Below are 22,732 nucleotides of genomic sequence, written 5' to 3'. Positions count from 1 at the left end.
GTAGCTTTTAAAACTGGCGTAATGTAAGTGAAAGAGAAGGGAATATCCTATTCCTTTCATTTGTACCACAAAAGCTCTAATAATAAGTTTAGTAAATGAGATCATCCTGACTAGTAAATGAATCGGAAGGTTCGGGCTGGGATGAGTCGGATACCATGTCCATAAAGTAGCAGGATCCATCGTATACATGGATGGATCTTCTGATGCCCGAACCCTTATTCTTCCTTGAGCACCATGAGCCCCATAAGAGTTATGCCTCATCGTGAGTTTTATTCGAAGTTTAAAGGTGTGTTTAAAGAGAGGTTTTTATAAAAGACTTATGTTTAAAAGGCGGGGGCTTTGCGGTCGTTAACTTAGTATAATCAAACCATTTAAAATCGGCCCCGAATTAAACTCAAACTTGTGAACATAGTTATGTGAGTGAAATCCTATATCGAGCCCGCCAAATGTCCCCGAAAAAACTTTTACTGGTTTGCCTGAATTTTTCAAAATACACTCCGGTTTCGAAATACCCACCCTGACTCAATCACTTCGAAGAGCCTTATAGAAAAAATTGTAATGGGGTCAATTTTCGATCGGTCAGATTTTAGTGCCAAAACGTTTTTGAGGGTCCTAGAGGCTAAATCCAAAGTTTCAGCCATTGGTCCGTGGTGGTGTCTGTCTGTGCTGTGTGTCGTGTCTGTCTGTCTGTCTGTGTGTCTGTCGTGTCTGTAACAGAATATCTCGAGAACGCGGTAAGGAGCTAGGAGACTGAAATTGTGGTACGATGAATCTTTCAAATGTGACAAGGATGCGACACGAAACTTTTGGTTAAGACCGGTGCAACGCTTGGCGGCATTTTACCGCTTTTTGGCGGTTTTCGGTGTAATTTAACAATATCTCGGGAACGGTATAAGCTAGAGACTTGAAATTTGGTATGTAGTTCACAAATGTGTCAAATATGCAATACAAAACGTTTGGTTAAAATAGGTGCTGCGGTTGGCGGTATTTTGACCAGACTTTTGGACGGGTTTCGACCGCTTTTTGGCGGTTTTCAGCTATATCGACTAAACGGTTAGAGATATTGTAAATGTTACAACAGAACACCCAAATAAGCACCATTCATTCAATAGGATAAGGAAAGTCGTGTGATGTTCACACCAGATTTTTTTATTGCCCTTTCGACTCATAAATACCTATCTACCTACTTATACGTAGGTATTCTACTTAGGTATAATCCTCTGTATTTTGGTCTTGTCCGGGTCGTAAAGATTTGATCAGATATCGAACTAATACTAACGGATCCTAAAATAGATCTCACATACTCGGTACACTTGAACACATTTCTAAAACCCTTGTGATCATGATCATGAAGATATAAGATATTTTGTATGTAAAATAACTATTTACGTATAACGGAATTCTGAATCCAATCGAGACGAATAATAATAAATGAACACCATCTTTTTCATTTTAGTGGATGTGCCAAAACTCTTAGATATACTCGTAATAATTAGAAAGAGAAGAGCATTTGATATTTTTAGTGGATGTGCCAAAAGTACCAAACCTTTTACTGCCCGCACATCTAATGGAATCGCACATCTAATAGAATAACGTTCTTCAACGGTTCAACTCGAGACCGTTTTTTCCATTACATCTGCGATGGGTAAAGTAGATGATTCCCCCCCCCCCCCCCTGTTTCTCCTAAAATTTAAGGGACCCAAAAAAACGCCAATAAATTCTTGATACCCCAAAGTCCCTCCTCAAAAGCACGAAAAAAAAATGAAAAATAAAAAAAAAATAAAAAAAAAACACATAAAAACTTTGATCTTCTGATCTCCGAAATCCGGAGATATCCCCATTTGGAATAAGTATTACTTATCACATGTACATATCCTATATACTATACGGTGTATCATTCATTAGTATCATAAATACAAATAGGTACCTAAGCTGTGGTCTGGGGCCGTAATTGTATAAACAATCCGAAGATTCTAAAGCAATAAACAATAAACAAACTACACAAAATAATGGCCACATTATGCAAGTCTGGTGGGTGAATCAGTGAACTTCATACTCGGGCTGCATACTTTGTAGTTGCGTTCGAGGAAAAATTGCAAACATACTCGGACTGCATACTAGTTGCGTTCGCAAAAAAAAAAAGATACACACACACTCGGGCTGCACTTTAGTTGCGTTCGAGAAAAAGATACTACCTAAATTGATGCTGTCCAGAAAAAGAGGATTAATCATCCCTGCAGTCCACTTCAATAAAGGCACAAATGCTTATTACACAATACAGAGAGCTACTACGCTTCCCATGTGCGACGGTCCTTTTAGTTCCTGTTGATGTTCTTCATGCCATCATATCCTATGATCTATGACTATGACCCATCAATCGCAACTAACGTAACCTTTTGACACTTTCCTGATCGTGATGACCGCAAGTAGTCTCCGAATACTCGAAGGTACAGCAGCTACGTTGGGAGTGGTGACATAGACTTGGCATTAGTTGGCAAAATATTTATACTGAGCACATTGGGAATCAACGTTTTGCCATGTGCGAGGAAGTGTGTTTATCACAGGATGTACAGGGTGACTGGAAAGTGTGTGACCAGCTCACCAGCTTGAAACTTCCTTCTAGAAATCTAGACGGTAGATACCGAGTGTACCAAAGAAATTTTACCTAGGTTTTCAATAGTTTAGAGGTAATTTTCCAATGTTTTTTTACTGTCACAATAGTACCTATGAATTCCACCTGTTTTTATAGTTTAGGTATTGTATGATATTGTTATTGTTTCCTTTTTAGGTATCGTTCCTTGTTAATGTTTTCTTTTTTCATGTTATTTCTTGCATCATCTTGCATGTCAGACCGTTTGTCAAATCTTATAGATATTATAAAAACAAGATATAATAATAATTATACCAAAGGTGCCGTGCCAGCACAGTGTTTGAATCTGACACAATAGACTGAGCTCATCAAATTATTCAAATTTCGCCTGGGCCACTAACTAGGCTGGCTTCTCTTCTTCTTGAAAATATGATGTAAGTACGATACCTAGGAATTCGGTGTTTTTCTGTTTTGCTGTTTGTGTATTTTCATAATACCTACGGAATGTGTAATTTTATTGTGTATATCATGACTACTATGACATCATGAAGATAACTTGTTATCTATTCGACTATTTGTTTTTTACTTTCTATCACATTGTATACGGAACCCATTATAGAGAGAGAGTAGGTTTTTACTTTCTATTACTACAGTATAGCGGAGCTATACTAGTAATGAAAGTATTCCAAATTTTCAAAATCGGGAAATGGTTGGAAATATCCGTTTTGGGATCCCCTGCATGCCAAATTTCAAGTCTCTAGCTCTTACCGTTCTCGAGATATTTTGTTTACAGACACACAGACAGAAGGACAGACACACACACAGACCAATGGCTGAAACTTTTTATTTAGGCTCGCTCTAGGGACCTCAAAACGTGTTTTGGCACTAAAAACTGACCATCGAAAATTTGACCGGATTACATTACTTTCCTTCCTATAGGATAAGGAAAGTAAATACTGTAGTAATAGAAAGTAAAAAGTCACCAGGTAGCTTTGGCGTACCAAATTAATACAGGGCCCGAGGGACTCAAACAGCTAGGACCAAAATCTGAGTTTCAACTTGGTTTCAGTTAAGCTCTTGAATTGAACTTTGGAGCATGCTCAAAGGTTAACATACATGAAATTGTAGACCCCAGCCTTTATCTTTGCAATTTTTATCGGTCATCTCAATAGGTACTCAACTAATCAACCTATGGAAAATGCCCGGTCCAAAATTTCATATTGGTAACTGATGGATAAAACTATTAGTTTTTTTACTTTCCTTATCCTATAGGAAGGAAAGTAATGTAATCGGGTCAAATTTTCGATGGTCAGATTTTAGTGCCAAAACACGTTTTGAGGTCCCTAGAGCCTAAATCCAAAGTTTCAGCCATTGGTCCGTGTGTGTGTCTCTGTGTCTGTCTGTCTGTAAACAAAATATCTCGAAAACGGTAAGAGCTAGAGACTTGAAATTTGGTATGCAGCTGTCAAATGTGACAAGGATGCGACACGAAACTTTTGGTTAAGACCGGTGCAACGCTTGGCGGCATTTTACCGCTTTTTGGCGGTTTTCGGTGTAATTTAACAATATCTCCGGAACTGTATAAGCTAGAGACTTGAAATTTGGTATGTAGATCACAAATGTGACAAGGATGCAACACAAAACGTTTGCTTGAGATGGTTGCTGCGCTTGGCGGTATTTTCACCGCTTTTGGACAGATTTCGACCGTTTTTTGGCGGTTTTCAGCTATACTGACTAAACGGTTAGAGATATTGTAAAAGTTACTATAGAACATAAAAATAAGCATCATTCAATAGGATAAGGAAAGTCGTGTGATGTTCACACCAGATTTTTATTACTATTGTAATAATAAAGGAAGGACGGACTAAAAAGGATATTAAAATATAAAAGCACGAGGGAAAAAACAAGAAAAAATTCGAAAGGAGGTAAAATAATAGACGTGGGAGAGACAAGAGCTAGGAGAATGGGGTAGAGAAAAGAAAAAGAGTGGCAAAGAGTAAAGAAAGGAACGAAAAAGAAGAGAACATTACAACATAATGATGTTTTTAATAGTATTAAGATTTTTTCTTTCCATTTTAATTAACTAGCCATTCTGTAATATAATTACATTTTTTTTTGTCCTTGAAGGTTTCCTAGGGTAAGAGAGGGAAGGGGGTCAGACTTATGTGTTGTTACACTTACTTCATATTTTTATATAATTTGATTGATTAATTAACAAGAAAAACAAGAAAACACTGTAGCAAACAAGCTTTCTTTTTGATAAAACATCTACTATAAACTAGCAGTCTGAAGAGTAGTAGCTATAGGTGTTCATGTATTTTACTTATGTAGTCTTGAAACATAATAGGTACGCAGGTGGAAAAACTGATAATACTCCAATTCCTCATGTTTCATCATTATTGGTTGTTAACACGTCATACTTGCGTCTTTTAATCAGATTTGTTTATCGGGTTTTGCATAGGTATTTGTTTGCAAAATTGCAAATTCCGATTCCCTCCTACTCTTCTTACTAGAACATGAGACTTGGAATATCGTGAGGGCCTCCCACGCAACGTCTTGTCGCGTCATATATGTACGATTGTACGTACATACCTTGTACCTAGGTTGATAAATATACCCACGACTATATTGAATGAAAAAAAAAGAAGAAGAAAAAATCATCATCGCAACAAGTAACACTGGTGTAGACGTCTTGTGTTGTTCTAGTTAAAATTCAGACGAAATATCATGGGTAAAGGAGATAGTTCCCCCCCCCCCCCTAAAACACGCATGTAAATTTTCCATTTTATTCTTATCAGATGGTTTTGCTCGTACATCATATTCCATGTATTGTTCTCATTAGGATGATTGTAATCATTTTGCGAAATATGTTGCCAATGCCAAAACGGTGACCTTTTTTTTCGCACAGAAAATCAATAAATTTAATGATGAGACTAGGAAGAATGTTGATAAGAAATTAGATGTTTCTAGAAGACACAGACGACATATTAACATACATACCCTACAACCAAGTAGGTACATAGGTATTATTTGCTTACATATTTACATTGGACGAAAGAAAGGCCAAGAAAAACAAAGGCATGAGAAAAGAATTGCCATGGTCGGCCATGGACAAAGTTGCGACCTATTTCCTCCCAAGTCGAGTCAAACTTTAAGGTATTTTCGACCCAATTCTGATTGTGGCAAAACAACTTCGCGTTATAATTCACATTAATTGCAGACAATTTTAAACAACAGCGATGTGCCCGACAACTGAGAAAACCGAAATTCCAACAATTGCGAAATCCAATGACTTACAAATAGGTACTTCGTACTTATAATATTACATACACGAAATTCAAAATGACAACTCACTCAAGGATCGAGGACCAAAATTGCTTATAGAGGTACGAATACCGAACGCTGAATACCAAATGCTTAATCTATGATGTACCTAGATACCCAATTGACCTAGAAATCTAAAATGGAACACAAAATCCGGAAAGGGGGCAAATTTTACGACAATATTACGAGTATTTGATGCCAACAGAGAAAGACAATAAATACCCCCCAGGTCTACAGTCTCATGTTAACTCTTGGGTTGATCCATTCTTGGACTTTTCTAATGTATTTGATTTTACGGAGAATCCCAAAGTTCCCTTCAACATAAGACAATAAACCTGAGAGTTGGGGATAAGTAAAAATGTTGCACTTACCAATGTTGTCTGGTACGCATGTTGATCAGCCGGTATCCTCCCTAATCCAGAGTCCATCCTGAAGATTTGGGTCCGCTCAGGGAATATGGCTGGGACCCTTATCTTCACCTCACTCTAGGTACCTTTGTACGTAGGAACACTTAACCAGATCAGTCTTTTAGAGTAGGGTAAGACCTACTTTTTGAGATCAGTCATTATGTTTGAAAGAAAATGTCATTTTTTTATCGTTAAATATAATTTTATTTTTATTTCACTCTAAAATATTATAACCTTGTAGGGTTTCAAAATTAAGTTTATATTTAAGTGGAGACTTAGATTTTTTGCAGTTTTTTAATTACCTATCTAAAAACATAGCTAAGTAGGTTAATGTATTAGGTATTATAGATTTCAGAGGACCTCATAAAGTTTTACAGTTTTTTATAAAGTACCTATATGTACTCACAATAATTAATAGTCATTATAGTCATATATTGGTCATTAAGAACCTAGGTACATACGATTTTCTATATCTTTTTTTTTTTTCCTTAAAGTCAAGATATGTATTAGGTAGGTAGGTACTTACCTACCTAAGTTTAGTTATTAGGTAGGTACCTACTTTCTATTATAAAAGCTTGTAACTTATGATATGTAGGTAGGTAGGAACTGCTTTATAAAATATTATTAATTAACTTTGATTACAATTAATAAAATTGAGCATTTTTAATACGAACTATACTTCATAAGCTGGTTATCCTATAAAAATCTATGCAAGTTTAAGGGGTATAGCTACATATTATAAGTGTACAAATATGACTGATATGCTATAAGTAAGTAGCTATACCTACTATCACAGATTTAGCTCTGGTTATTATGGGTGCCGTAGGAATAATGACTGTTATGAAGTTATGATTGATGGATCAAACAGGTGCAAGGAGATCTGGGTTTGTGGATCAAGATTAGATCATTTTGAAAACTACCTGACCCAGAGAGTCGACGATTTTGCTTTCAGTTTGTCCGTAATACGGTTGCTATCTTTCAAAAATGGTTTGTTCAACTTTGATTAATTTTGGCGGGTAGCTTGTCGGTAAAACTCTTGTCGCTTAGGTCGCCGGTTAGTTTCTCACACGGAACGTATTTTATTCTAATTTAAACAGATGAGGTTTATTCTCGGCACGGCTCACTCTTTCTTCTCTCTTCGCTTTCGGCTAAGACCTTAGTAGGTAGGTAGTTGAAGTTTTCCCTCTATCAAACGGATCAAACCTCTTGGGGGGGTGGGGGAAATCTTGTCACTAAAGACTTGAGCATTTAAAAGTTAAACAGTGACGATGATTCAACGTTAAACCCCTTTAGAAAAAAAAAAAAAAAAAAAAAAAAAATTCTTCGGGTCGGACGCGAAACTATTACGCTGAATTACAAAACTCGAAAGGTCAGCGTTCTCAAATGTGTCGAAAAAAATAGGTAGCTACGCGGGCCAGGTGCTTTAACACGAAAGTTCAATTAGAAACAGAGTGTATGGAAAATTTTAGAATCGGGCCGTTTTAGATCCCAGTTTTTAGGGGGTTAAAAATTTCCCCTTTAAAAAAAAAAAAAAAAAAAAAAAACATTTCATTTGGATCGGTTAAGCGAAAACTGCGGAAAAAAATATCTGCAGTCAGATTGGTCACAATACCTACCTCGGTAGGTACATACTTAGGTATTAAGTAAATACCCACCTAGGTAATAAATTTAGTAGAAACCTAAGGAATTTCCTAATTGCCTCCTAGACGCCCCATGTTTCTTATCAGACTTTCAGAGTACTTTGACATTTCAAACGTACGTCATGGTTATCAGCACAAGTTTTACGTAAAAACACAAACACTCCAGGCTCCATCAGGATTCATAAAAAGTTATAGCTTTGCGCTTGGCCAGTGGCTACACACGAAAGCCCAGAACGTCTGACAGGCCTCGGTCCACTCGGGACCCCCTAAGAGGCACAGACCTAAGTCTGTCAGACCGTCTGAGTCTGGGTTGCGGACATTTTACACTTCACAAGAGAAGACTTGAGGACCAGAGCCAGTTACCTAAATAAAAATAGTTGACACTTTCGGCTAGTCCTGAATAGGGTGAATACCCTAAGAGGTCTTTATCAATTATTTAATTACATGATTTCATATATATTATTTATCTTCTGAGTCGAGGTGCTAAAACAATGGTCTTTCTCAGTTGACTACAAGAAAGTAGGTATGTACGTACTAGCTACTTCATTAAATCACGTCGCGCGGCGGTAAAAAATTAGCCGGTTCTCACATCATGGATCGTTGAAATTTCGAGCGCCTTATCTCTAATTTTTGGTATAATTTACCAAAATTTAACACCTTGATGACCCTCCCTAATCTCTAATAAAATTGGTCATTATTCAGAAGTCACGACAGTGAAAAAAGCTCCTTTTTTTGCGTTTGACCTAACCCTATAATAACACTGCTCTATGCTCATTTGTGACAGCTCCTTTTTGTAGCAATTTTCCTCTGCCGTGACTTCTGAACAAGTGCCATAAAAGAATCCCACAGTAGGTCACTCAAGCACATCGCGTGGCGGTAATTTACCAGAAATCGGCCGGTACTCGGATCACGCGGCGCGGTAAATTTTTTTCGAGACACCTACCCGTTCGGTTCGATCTAAGGTGCCAACCCGGTGGTTGTGAACATACTGAAGTCTAGAGTCTGAACGTACGTGTGCTAGGTTTGTGCCGAGAGCTACGAGTATGTGCCACAGTGCCGAGGTTCAGACTTCCAGTATTCTCACTCTGCTACGAACAGTACGAACTACGAACTAAACGAGCTATGAAGAGAATGAAAATTTTTCTCGTCTTTCTGTTGCTGCTGCTTCGTTGTCGCCTCTTTCTTCTGTGACATCGCCTTCTTGTTTTCATTTTTGTTCCTCCTCCTCCTCTTCTTCTTCTTCTTCTTCTTCTTCTTCTTCTTCTTTTTCTTCTTATTCCTCTTCTTCTTTATAATTATTTATTTTCTTTCACTTATTTTTTTGCGCGTCTTTAAAGTTATAGGTTCAATCTCCGCCCGGGGCGGATTTTATCCTGAACGGATAATGTTCGTTCCGGAACGGCTTGTACTTTCTCCTATTCTGTTCTTCCTTCTCTCTTCGATTTCGGGCGAGACAAGATCTTAGCAGCTTACAGTTCCCTTCTGTCAAACCTCTTTTTTTAAGTCAGAGACAGAACTCCGTTTTGCGTTTTGATGATTAATGGTTGGCTACTCTTAGTTTTATTCACCACTCACTTGATCATAGGCTAATCTGAGTTGAACCACTTTCTATTTTGTTTTGAAGAGGTTTTTTTGACAGAGGGAACTGTAATGCTATGGCTTATCGTCCCGCAAATCCGAAGAGAGAAGTAAGACAGGGGGGGGGGCATTAAGATCTAGTGGTCACCATTATATACCATGATAAAGGGTGTCTCAATAAGCACGCAAGATTTGCAAGAGACATAACTTTTTTATGCGTTGTTTTACTTCGCCCAATCTTTGACAGATTAATTTATTGTAAACATATTAAAAATTGGTCATTATGGAGTCTAAAACGGTTCAACGACGCGTTTGCAAAGCGAAATCGACAAATTATCACTTTTGCGCGAGCATTTTCCTCGTCGAAATCGTGTCATTTTCCGTTTTGGTACGAGAATTGGCCTCGATGATAATGTAATTTTTATGTAATGAATATTTCTGATTAATTTCATCGAAATTGAACTTCATTTCGTTTTTTCAAAGAGGTAAAATCTTCATCAAACAAGGTACCATCAAACAAGGTAACAAAATTTTGTACGAGGTAAAACAAGGATAAGAGCTTATTATCTTGTAAACTTGAGACTTCACGTAAATAAGAGATATTGTAAAAGTTAGGATAAAAGAACACTCAAATAAGCATCATTCAATAGGATAAGGAAAGTCGTGTGATGTTCACACCAGATTTTTTACGTAGGTATGGGTTTAGGAATCTAGAAAGACTTTCCTACAGTAGGTTCATCAATACGACAACATCAATACCGCTAGCTATACCTAATACGTAATCTTTACGTAAGTAATGCCTACGTCTGATAGGTAGTGAGAGAGGTAAGTTAGCACATGCCCCTCTTATACGTATGTAGGTTCCAGCGTTCCAGTAAATATACTTGGTATGAAGATATACATATAATGGAAAATTTAAGATTATATTGGCTGTGTAAAGAACATAGGTCTTCGCGTCAGTGAAGAGGTCACCCTGTAACCTGAATCCATTATCCATCCTTTGTGGATAATACGAACGACTAGTATGGAAATTAACCACCTTGCCAAACTTCTAATCTATGTGCCATCATGATAGACGAAATATTGAATAAAACAAAAAGTAATGATTTGTATTATCCACAAAGGATGGATAATGGATTCAGGTTACAGGGTGACCTCTTCACTGACGCGAAGACCTATGTTCTTTACACAGCCAATCCTAACCACATTCATATGGATAAGAGTATAATCTTAAATTTTCCATTATATGTATATCTTCATACCAAGTATATTTACTGGAACGCTGGAACCTACATACGTATAAGAGGGGCATGTGCTAACTTACCTCTCTCACTACCTATCAGACGTAGGCATTACTTACGTAAAGATTACGTATTAGGTATAGCTAGCGGTATTGATGTTGTCGTATTGATGAACCTACTGTAGGAAAGTCTTTCTAGATTCCTAAACCCATACCTACAAATTTTTATTTTTTTTTTTTTTTTTTTTTTTTTTTTTTTTTGCAATCGAATTTCGCATTGTTTGCGAAATGTCTGGAAACAGAACAAAAGCAATAAACAATAACATATGAACATACCTATACAATAATAACGCTGTTCTAGGAATGTGGAATGCCATTATCAATGACAAGTTAAAGTATATTAGGTACCTTAAACCATCAATAAAATAGTTTTCTGAGTTTCAGACAAGGAGGTAAAGCCAGCGATAAAAACACCGGTTCCACATGGATCACTGACGTTGCAACGTTGAGCGTAATCCGGATGCCCCGGATGGATGACCATCTGGGCGATCACGTCCTGGTTTTCCCTCGCCCCACACAGGCTGGGTGCTGAGGTGTGAGGCCAGCCAGTCCAGCCACTCACTATCAGGTATCAGGTAGACCTGACAGACGGACCTTTTCAGCCGTACCTGTCAAGTGTGTGTGCTCATCAGGTAGACCTGGTAGACGGATCTGATCAGGTCTACCTGATAGTGTGTGTGCTCATCAGGTAGACCTGGCAGACGGATCTGATCAGGTGTACCTGTCAGGTCAACCTGATAGTGAGTGGCTGGCCTGAGAAGGTGGACGGCTTGTAGCCAAATGGAGGACCCCCATCCGTAAAAACCTTGGCCAGTTATACTGTGACGTTAAATCCCTATAAACAAAATAGAAATGTGGCTTCAACTTCAATCCGGATTAGTCTATGATCAAATGAGTGTAAATTGAAACTCATCATCATTGTCTAAAGGCTGGGCCTTGTCTATTGAATTGAAACTAAGAGCACCATAATCAACTAATCATCAAAAGCAAACGGGAGTTTCTGTATCTGACATCCTGACCGCAACCTCTGACTTTTTTTAAAAGGGGTTTGACAGAGGGAACTGTAACTGCTAAGATCTTATCGTCCCGAAATCGAAGAGAGAAGGAGAACAGAATAGGAGAAAGTCAGCCGTTCCGAGAACGAACATTATCCGTTCAGGATAAAATCCGCCCCGGGCGGAGATTGAACCTATAACTTTAAAGACGCGCAAAAAAATAAGTGAAAGAAAATAAATAATTATAAAGAAGAAGAGGAATAAGAAGAAAAAGAAGAAGAAGAAGAAGAAGAAGAAGAAGAAGAAGAGGAGGCTCAAAAACAATTGCCAAAGTTCAAAACCATTTTGGTTAAAATCGTGGTACTCACGTATTTCAAGAGAGTTTCTATTAGTATACCAAGGAAATTTGCTCCCCATGTGTACACGATAGACAGGTGTAGGTACATATCTAATAGAACTTGTACAGTTAGTAGGTAATAATGAAAAAACTTGTGCAACCAAAGTCCCATTTATAAGGTGCAGTGTGCTTAGTGAAAAAAAATGAAGTAATTGACAGAAACGTTAAAAAAATGGTATCACTTTGCTTTAGAATTAGAGTTAGACTTAACAATTATTGTAGGGGAATTAAATCTAAGTTTTAACACAAAAATCAGATTATGACAAATCTAGAGTATCTGCTTTAGAATTAGAGTTAGACTTAACAATTATTGTAGGGGAATTAAATCTAAGTTTTAACACAAAAATCAGATTATGACAAATCTAGGGTATCCATTAAAAAGCATACATCAAAATTTGAACCAATCACCCAAAACTGGTATGTATTATGTATAGGTATTTTTTTATAATTTAGTAAATGGGTATTTGTAAAATTCGTATTATTAATGTATGATAATTGTGCGATTAGTGATGCTTTGACATCAAGCAGATTCGGGGGTATTTTTATTTTTGTTCGAGGCACACAAAATTTACTCCGTTATTTCGCGGTGGAATTCTTCAAATGGTAGAGATACATCAAAATTTGAACCAATCACCCAAAACTGGTATGTATTATGTATAGGTATTTTTTTTATAATTTAGTAAATGGGTATTTGTAAAATTCGTATTATTAATGTATAATAATTGTGCGATTAGTGATGCTTTGACATCAAGCAGATTCGGGGGTATTTTTGTTTTTGTTCGAGGCACACGAAATTTACTCCGTTATTTCGCGGTGGAATTCTTCAAATGGTAGAAAAAATCTACATCTTGCGAATCGTGTGTTGTTGCTCTCAAGGTATGTCTACACTTTTGGGTCTTCAAGTTCATCACACACTATTACTTGTATTCAAACCCTCTTTTCACACACCCTAATAAAAACACATAAAAACTAGTCCTTTTGGGTTTTAGTAGGCAAAAACTTCTTACGCTACGGAATTCGGTGCCCATGTCATGTTAAATGGCGCAACCAGCATTCGTTATTGAACAAGTTAATTAGGACATGGTTTCTTTACTCCCGGGTCTACAATCTCATGTTAAACGTGACCTCTAAGATGTTGACATGTTAATTTCTGAGCTTGCTCAGGGACTGCTTTGGACTGCTCTCCAAGCATTCTAACAGGTTAACAAACGCTTTAACATGATATTGTAGACCCCGATTATATCACGCGATTGTTATAACTACACAGTATGTTTGTAAGCACATGATGATTCTAGATATTAATAAATAATATAGATATTATTGGAAGAGTAATGTACAGGACAGAATCGTCTAGGAGTTTTGCAGTTCAGGGGTTGGGCTTCGAGTCACTGCCATCCGATATCCACACTGAAAAGAGAAGAGAGAGTAAATTAGGTTCAACAAGAATAAAATTACTTATCATGTAGATAAGAATTTCTGTATTAATCTACTTTACAGGCCTAGGACCCGATCACCAGAAGTCCCATGGGTCTAGTGTCAAAAAAAAAGGAGTGGGTATTTTATTGTCATTGACAGAACTGTTTTGGAATGCCCCCTACAAAATATGAATGTCCATCAACAATCCAAACTGATGGGCACCCAAACAAAATCTCTAATTATAGCTACCTAATAAATACGTAGTATACTACATACATAATTGATTTGTTTAACCTACATACGTATAAGAGGGGCATGTGCTAACTTACCTCTCTCACTACCTATCAGACGTAGGCATTACTTACGTAAAGATTACGTATGAGGTGTACCTAGCGGTATTGATGTTATCGTATTGATGAACCTACTGTAGGAAAGTCTTTCTAGATGCCTAAACCCATACGTACGTAACAAAACAAAGGTGTCCCTATTTGATTTTGTACCTACAGTAGTACGTAAAGTCTACCTGCCAGCCTAGTTAGCTTAGTTGGTAGTGCGTCTGCCCTGTAAGCGCTAGGCTGCGGGTTCGATTCCCGCCCGGGGCGGATTTTATCCTGATGGGATAATGTTCGAAGCTGTAGTACCCATGATAATCATCCACTGGAAAATAAAATAAAAATGCAATCAATTAGATTACTTAAAGGTAGGTACCATCACGTCACGTGAAGTCATGGGGAGTCAGAGAGACTGAAAAGTCCTTTTCCTCCCACAGTCTAAACAAGGTCATAAATATGTATTTGGTATAAAATAAGAAAAAAATGTAGGTGGTTTTTAGTTGTCCAAAGGGTTTTAAAACCCTGTCAATCCTTCCAACAGAGAGATATAGCTACCAAACCATGTCTATCTCATGAACATGGGAATTAAGTAAAGAGCTTCAAGTTACTTTTTCGGAGTTTTGACTTCAGATTTGGATTTTGCTAAAATCTGACCATCGAAAATTTGACCCGATTACATTACTTTCCTTCCTATAGGATAAGGAAAGTAAAAAACAAAGGTATCCATCCCTATTTGATTTTGTACCTACAGTAGTACGTACGTAAAGTCTACCTAACCTACATATACATAAGGTAGTTGTGCTACACAAAGCTAGCTATTGTACCCACCAGGGCCGTAGCCAGGATTTTGTCGAGGAATTTATAATAAAATTGTGTGAAGCATGTGTAGTTCAATGCTTGTCACACATATCGTTCTCAATTATTACGCCTGGATAAATTTCATGAGTTGACTTGGACTCGAACCACCAACCTCCAGATCCAAAGTCCAACGCGTTAACCACTGCACTACTGAGGTTGGTTAAGCAATCCTATAGTGAATGAAACAAAATATCAACCGCGAACCCGGTGGCGCCGGGAATTGAACCCGCGACCCTTCCAGTCATTATCACGGTTTGATATCCCCTGGACTACACCGACGTTTGGAACAATAGGGAAATATAAAAATTAATTAGCAGTAGGTACTGAGCTAAGTATTATAGGTTGGTAGGTTATAGGTACGAATGTTCATTAGGTCCAGGTACAGGTAGGTAGAGACAGAGGCAAATCAACTTCCGCGGATTTTGCTGATCTAATGAACAATATCTACCTCTGTATATAGCACTAGACGAGACTAGATTAGTTAGACTTCTACTGGAGGTTCAGTAATACGATAATTTTGCTGATTTATGTGGGTACCAGGCCCGTATTAAGGGCCTCCCCCTCGAGCCTAATTTTTGTCCTTTATTGTAGGCGAAACTCCGAAATTTTGGACCCTCGCAAGGCAGACGCTAATTTTCAAGCTATCTAGGCTGGCCACCTACTCGAAAACGTGTAGAATTCAAACGGCGACTTTATTAGGGAAAAAAGCAGGCAAATGGGGAAAAAGACGACAGAACACTTTTACAGCAAGCTAAAGGAATTTCCCCAGCTTTCCAGGCGCCGCAGATGTCGTTTAGAAATTAATTTTATGATAATTATTTATGTCTCACTGAACGTTCCTGTCGTAATCACGAGGACATTTTCAATCACAGAAAAAGTTTACAGAAAAAGAAAGAAACGCGCATGTTAGACCCGCTCAGACCGTAGCGTCGGTACTGGGTCTGGGCCTGTCAGATAGTCTGAGCGTCAGTGGCGGGACCTAGGTCTCTCAGACGAGACGGTCTGACGGTTTTCCTGCCACACGTTCCGGCAGTCAGGGGGGCATGAAGGTCTAGTGGTCACCATTATGTGGTATAATATTCGAAAACGTCGTGTAAAATTCCAAAGGCGAATTTAATGAGGGGAAAAAAAACAGACAAATGGAGGAAAAAAAACGACAGAAAGAACGCTTTTCTATCAAGCTAGAGGAATTTCCTCAGCTTTCCAGGCGCCGCAGATGAAATCCCGTTGGGTCAACCTAGATAGCTCGGTATAATACCATATAATGGCATGGTATGATATACCATTATATGGTATAATGGTATAAAGGGTGTCCCAATATGAACGCAAGATTTGAAAGAGACATAACTTTTTTATGCGTTGTTTTTCTTTGCCCAATCTTTGACAGATTAATTGTAAACATATCAAAATCAGTCATTATGGAGTCTAAAACGGTTCAACAACGCGTTAGCACAGTAAAATCGACAAATTATCACTTTTGCGCGAGCATTTTCCTCGTCGAAATCATTTCGTTTATTCAAAGAGGTAAAATCTCCATCAAAGAACAAACAAGGTAAAATTTTGTACGAGGTAAAACAAGGATAAGAGCTTTTTTTTTGTATTTATTAAAGTGTGCTAGATAAGAGCTTTTATTATCTTGTAAACTTGAGACTTCACGTAAATACAGATTTCTGCTTTTTGTCATCTGATCTCATCTTACGTTCAATTATATTTTTAGAAGCATAAATTAATTATAATCTATTTTTAGGAAATTTTCACCATATTATTACGCTTCATTGCCTTTATCATTTTTAATTACAAACCTCCTTTCCCACACTCAACCCTTGTTTTTAACAAACTCATTATAATCTTGTATATCTAATATCTATAATTTTGTTTCCTCCTCCTCCTCCCTTTTTGTGGGTTTTCTAATTTTATTGAGTTACAAGATTCCATTTTACTTTCGTCATCTTTTTCTTCTTCTTCCTCCTTCTGCACTGCCTTTTCCCCTTCCAACGGGGTCGGCCTTTGTCATCCTCGTTAGATCAGCGTCAGACTAATCTTCTTTTCACGTAGCAACCTAACTAAGGAATACAATCCCGGGACCCTGAAATCGAAAATAAATACCGGGATTCGATTTCCTAAATCCAAGTTACAAAATCAGACTAACCAACCACTAATTTGTCGAGGGGGGGGGGGGCGAGGGTCCAAATTTTTGCCTACAATAAAGGAGAAAAATTAAGCTCGAGGGGGAGGCCCTTACTACGGGCCTGGTACCCACATAAATCAGCAAAATTATCGTATTACTGAACCTCCAGTAGAAGTCTACCTAATCTAGTCTAGTCTAGTCTAGTGCTATATACAGAGGTAGATATTGTTCATCAGCAAAATCCGCGGAAGTTGATTTGCCTCTGTCTACTTATGTACCTGTACCTGGACCTAATGAACATTCGTACCTATAACCTACCAACCTATAATACCTAGCTCAGTAGCTACTGCTAATTAATTTTTATATTTCCCTATTGTTCCAAACGTCGGTGTAGTCCAGGGGTTATCAAACTGTGGTAATGACTGGAGGGGTCGCGGGTTCAATTCCCGGCGCCAGCGGGTCCGCGTTTGATATTTTGTTTCATTCACTATAGGATTGCTTAACCAACCTCAGTGGTGTAGTGGTTAACGCGTTGGACTTTGGATCTTGAGGTTGGTGGTTCGAGTCCAAGTCAACTCATGAAATTTATCCAGGCGTAATAATTGAGAACGATATGTGTGACAAGCATTGAACTACACATGCTTCACACAATTTTATTATAAATTCCTTTTTTTTCCATATAGGATTGCTTCCAATAGGTCTTATCGTCCCGAAAGTGAAGAGAGAAGAAAGACAGGATAAGAAGAAAGCCAGCCGCTCCGAGAACGAAACTTATCTGTTTGGGATAAAATCCGCCCCGGGGCGGAAATCGAACCCGTGACCTAGCGCTTACAAGGCAGACGCTAATTTCCAAGCTATCTAGGCTGGCCCTACTCGAAAACGTGTAAAATTCAAAAGGCGAATTTAATGAGGAAAAAAAGCAGGCAAATGGGGAAAAAGACGACAGAACGACAGGATAAGAAGAAAGCCAGCCGCTCCGAGAACGAAACTTATCTGTTTGGGATAAAATCCACCCCCGGGCGGAAATCGAACCCGTGACCTAGCGCTTACAAGGCAGACGCTAATTTCCGAGCTATCTAGGCTGGCCCTACTCGAAAACGTGTAAAATTCCAAAGGCGAATTTAATGAGGAAAAAAAGCAGGCAAATGGGGAAAAAGACGACAGAACACTTTTCCAGCAAGCTAGAGGAATTTTCCCAGCTTTCCAGGCGCCGCAGATGTCGTTTAGAAATTAATTTTATGGTCACCCTCATTATACCAACCACCTGGAATGAGAACAACCAGTAATTAGATGATTGAAAGTTGAAAACATAGACATAGATATGTTACTTAAATTGGGGCTAAAATTTTAGTTACTATAACAAAAAAAAAGCTTTTATTTACTTAAAACAAATAAGCAAAAGTCCTCACATAGGTTGACTTGACTGGTTCAAGAAAAGCCAATTAAACCATGACTAGAGACCCTATTTAAATAGGAGAAGGCTAGGAAGAAAAAGAGAGACCATCACCATGGTACGTAATACCTCTGCTACCTACCAACCACCTGAAACATAAACAATGGGTGAACAACCCAGTAGGTGTTTATTTTCCTACTGGTGTTTCCTTTCTGAAAACCAACCCTCTGAAATGGTCTAAAGTCACTTACTTCATCCACTTGCTTTTGTGATTCACTAAGCTTTGATTTGGGGTCTGACTTCTGCTGTCTCCCAGAACTGTTTCCAGCAAATCCTCCGTCCATTGTGCTGGAATTAAAAAACACAATCAACAATTAGTTTTTTTTTTAATAATAATAGTGCTTATTTATACTGCTCGCATAGGACTGAAAAGTCCCTTTACTCCAGCAGTAGGCTACTACCTACTATTAGATATTGTGAAATTCTCAAATTATATTGAGGATAAAATTCCATACCTCGGCTAGGATTGAACCCACGCCCTCCTGTTTACCAGGCGAGTGCCTTGACCACTACACCACCGAGGCAGGTTGTAAGATAGTATATTACTGTTGGTGCGCTTGTTTTCGTGCTGAAGGTTCCGAGTTCAATACCCATTAAAAAAAAAACCACCTACCTACCTATGTAACTATTCCGATTCCAAATATTTGAACGAGTTGGTATATAGAACTACCTACCTATTTTCTGGTCTTTCCTCGTGTTGAGCCAGCACCTTATTGGGAAGAATTACCTATTGTGTCTCTTCTCTCCCATCTGAAGAAAAAACTTGAGCTCCAGGAGTCCAGAGCCACGAAAATTTGACCTACCTACGAGTGAGATCTTATGGCTGTACCTACACTTGTACCGAACAGGGAATTTCCGCTTTTCTTTATTAGTCGGAACACACATAACCCCATCGAGCCCAACATACGTCCGAGGCCGTGTTTATGTACTGGGCTGAGATAGGCCATTCTCGGCCTTTCTTGGCGTGTGGAAAATGATGTGAGTCACTGCCATCCGATATCCACACTGAAAAGAGAAGAGAGAGTAAATTAGGTTCAACAAGAATAAAATTACTTATCATGTAGATAAGATTTTCTGTATTAATCTACCTTACAGGCCTAGGACCCGATCACCAGAAGTCCCATGGGTCTAGTGTCAAAAAAAGAGTGGGTAATTTATTGTCATTGGCAGAACTGTTTTGGATTGCCCCTTACAAAATATGAATGTCCATCAACAATCAAAACGGCACCCAAACATACATAATTGATTTGTTTAATACATATACTCACATATGATGAGGATGAGAACAACAGCAGCTGTAGTACCCATGATAATCATCCACTGGAAAATAAAATAAAAATGCAATCAATTAGATTACTTAAAGGTAGGTACCATCACGTCATGTCACGTGAAGTCATGGGGAGTCAGAGAGACTGAAAAGTCCTTTTCCTCCTACAGTCTAAACAAGGTCATAAATATGTATTTGGTATAAAATAAAAAAAAATGTAGGTGGTTTTTAGGTATCCAAAGGGTTTTAAAACCCTGTCAATCCTTCCAACAGAGAGAGATAGCTACCAAACCATGTCTATCTCATGAACTTAATTCCCATAATTAAGTAAAGAGCTACAAGTTACTTTTTCGGAGTTTTCACTTCAGATTTGAATTTTTTCCTATCTCACCTCGTCCGAACTCATCTCAGCCCTGTTCATAAACACACCCCAAGGGTTGGAGGTGCTACAGGTAGAGATAACAAGCTGGGTCCGTCCCTCCGGGAATTTTTTAGCCCGTACTGCCCGTAGTTTATTCGATCGTGATTGGAGAAAATCAGTACCTATGTAGGTACCTACCTAATTTGTTTAATATTCAGTTTATTATCATTCTTGATTTGATTTTTACTTTCTATTTGATTTTTTTATGTAATGATTTAAAATCAAGACTAGAGCCCGTTCTCCCTTTATTCCCAATATAATGTTCAAGTCACCCATCCAATAATCAGTACCTATGTATGTACCTACCTAATTTGTTTAATATTCAGTTTATTATTCTTCTTGATTTGATTTTACTTTCACAATGATTTAAAATCAAGACTAGAGCCCGTTCTCCCTTGATTCCCAATATAATGTTTAAGTCACCCATCCATTTATTGGTCTTCCTCGGCATAGCTTAACATAGGTAACGCTAAAACCGGTCTTAAATTAACGACTGAAGTGTTATCTAAAACTTTCTCGCTTTCGCTTTGAGTTCACAGGTCGTCGCGACAAATTTCAAGAACGGGCAGGTAAGTCACATACCTACCATAATACCATACTGTTCAACTTTAGGGACACCTCTTTTATTAAGTCTAATTGAGTAGGTACCTTAGTCCAGTTCCAAAAATGGACATCTCCCGGGTGGACTTTTTGGATTTTATCCTGAACGGATAATGTTCGTTCTCGGAACGGCTGACTTTCTCCTATTCTGTTCTCCTTCTCTCTTCGATTTCGGGACGACAAGATCTTAGCAGTTACAATTCCCTCTGTTAAACCTCTTTTTTTAAGTCAGAGGTTGCGGTCAGAGACAGAAGCTCCCGTTTGCGTTTGGTACTCTTAGTTTTAATTCACACTCACTTGATCATAGGCTAATCTGAGTTGAAGCCACATTTCTATTTTGTTTTAAGAGGTTTTTTGACAGAGTGAACTGTAACTGCTATGGTCTTGTCGTCCCGAAATCGAAGAGAGAAGGAGAACAGAATAGGAGAAAGTCAGCCGTTCCGAGAACGAACATTATCCGTTCAGGATAAAATCCGCCCCGGGCGGAGATTGAACCTATAACTTTAAAGACGCGCAAAAAAATAAGTGAAAGAAAATAAATGGGCGGGAATCGAACCCGCGGCCTAGCGCTTACAAGGCAGACGCACTACCAACTAAGCTAACTAGGCTGGCTCTATTTTGTTTGATTAGTTTTTAACGTCACTGTATAACTGGCCAAGGTTTTTTTTTTTTTTTTAAGAGGTTTGACAGAGGGAACTGTAACTGCTATGGTCTTATCGTCCCGAAATCGAAGAGAGAAGGAAGACAGGATAGGAAAAAGCCAGCCGTTCCGAGAACGAACATTATCCCATCAGCTTAGTTGGTAGGATAAAATCCGCCCGGGCGGATTTTATCCTACCAACTAAGCTAACTAGGCTGGCAAAAAAGATCTTTTATTTTCACTGCCCTGACGCAAAGACCAGTCCCTATAATATTTGGTTCATCTACTACACCTCAAAGTTTCCATTATTTTCCCTCAAGTCAAACCATTTTTTTTTTATCAAACAATGTAAAACAAATTCAAACAATACCAACTTGGTAAAACTCTCACCCTGCCTCCTCCCCTGATAACGAACGTGTGAAGTGCTGAAGTTCAGTAGAATCATTTCAGCTAAGGTTACACTTCTTGCTGATAGTCAAACTCAGTCCAGCTTTAGTCCAGATTGATTGACCCGAAGAAGAGAGTTGTGATTCTGAGTTGTGGTAATTTTGAGTTGTGACTAGTTCGGAAGAAAATTAGGACTTTATCTGTGTGTTGTGCCGTCGTTAATGGTCGATTATGCCGCTGCAAAAGGTGAGTGAGAGTGCCTTTTCTGGGATTTTTACTTTTTTATAGTTCTTTAGTGTGCTGTGTCGTTTTGGCAAGCCAAACTTTGGGCAGTTCGTCACGTCAATACATTTTTATTGACTAGGTATTTCTCTTCAAAGTAATTAGAAAGTATTGCAATCGGTCCAAATTTTCAAAATCGGGAAATGGGTGGAAAAATTCATTTTAGGGTCCCCTGATTCCGAAAAAGTGGTTTTTATCCAAATGGTCTGTCTGTACGTTTGTGCTTTTAAACTTTCTTTTTTTTCTCTTTTCCATGTTAGGTACATTTTCTTATTTGGTGTTGGACGTTGGTGTGTAAAGCCGAATTTAATAATTATAGGGGAAAAACGGTAATTTTTCGTAATACATAGTCAAAAGTGACAGTGCTTCATTTTGAGTAGGTATTTTGTTATTAAGATATTTTGAGAAAAAACAAGCTGGGTCCGTCCCTCCGGGAATTTTTTAGCCCGTAGTTTATTCGATCATGGTTAAAGAATACCTTTGTACCTACCTAATTTGTTTAATATCCAGTTTATGATCATTATTGATTTGATTTTTTGATTTTACTTTCATGTAATGATTTAAAATCAAGACTAGAGCCCGTTCTCCCTTTATTCCCAATATAATGTTTAAGTCACCCATCCATTTATTGGCCTTTCTCGGCGTAGCTTAACATAGGTGACGCTAAAACCGGTCTTAAATGATCGACTGAAGTGTTACCTAAAACTTTCTCGCTTT

The 22,732-nt window shown here is 38.2% G+C and overlaps 2 long non-coding RNA genes across 2 annotated transcripts; both read right to left on the bottom strand.

Moving 5' to 3' along the window:
• Positions 1-6,509: 6,509 nt before the first annotated feature.
• Positions 6,510-9,060, bottom strand: LOC113467283. The gene is made up of 2 exons (XR_003391422.1): positions 8,847-9,060; positions 6,510-6,627 (listed from the first exon to the last, which is right to left on the bottom strand). It is a non-coding gene; the product is annotated as an uncharacterized LOC113467283 (long non-coding RNA).
• Positions 9,061-12,991: 3,931 nt separating this feature from the next.
• Positions 12,992-19,751, bottom strand: LOC113467285. The gene is made up of 2 exons (XR_003391424.1): positions 19,687-19,751; positions 12,992-13,638 (listed from the first exon to the last, which is right to left on the bottom strand). It is a non-coding gene; the product is annotated as an uncharacterized LOC113467285 (long non-coding RNA).
• Between the last annotated feature and the right edge of the window lie 2,981 nt (positions 19,752-22,732).

The sequence above is a fragment of the Diaphorina citri genome, unplaced genomic scaffold (genome assembly GCF_000475195.1).
Source record: "Diaphorina citri unplaced genomic scaffold, Diaci psyllid genome assembly version 1.1 scaffold446, whole genome shotgun sequence".
Classification (NCBI taxonomy): Eukaryota; Metazoa; Arthropoda; class Insecta; order Hemiptera; family Psyllidae; genus Diaphorina; species Diaphorina citri.
Note: the sequence above shows the minus strand (reverse complement) of the source record. Positions and strands in the feature narration are given on the sequence as shown.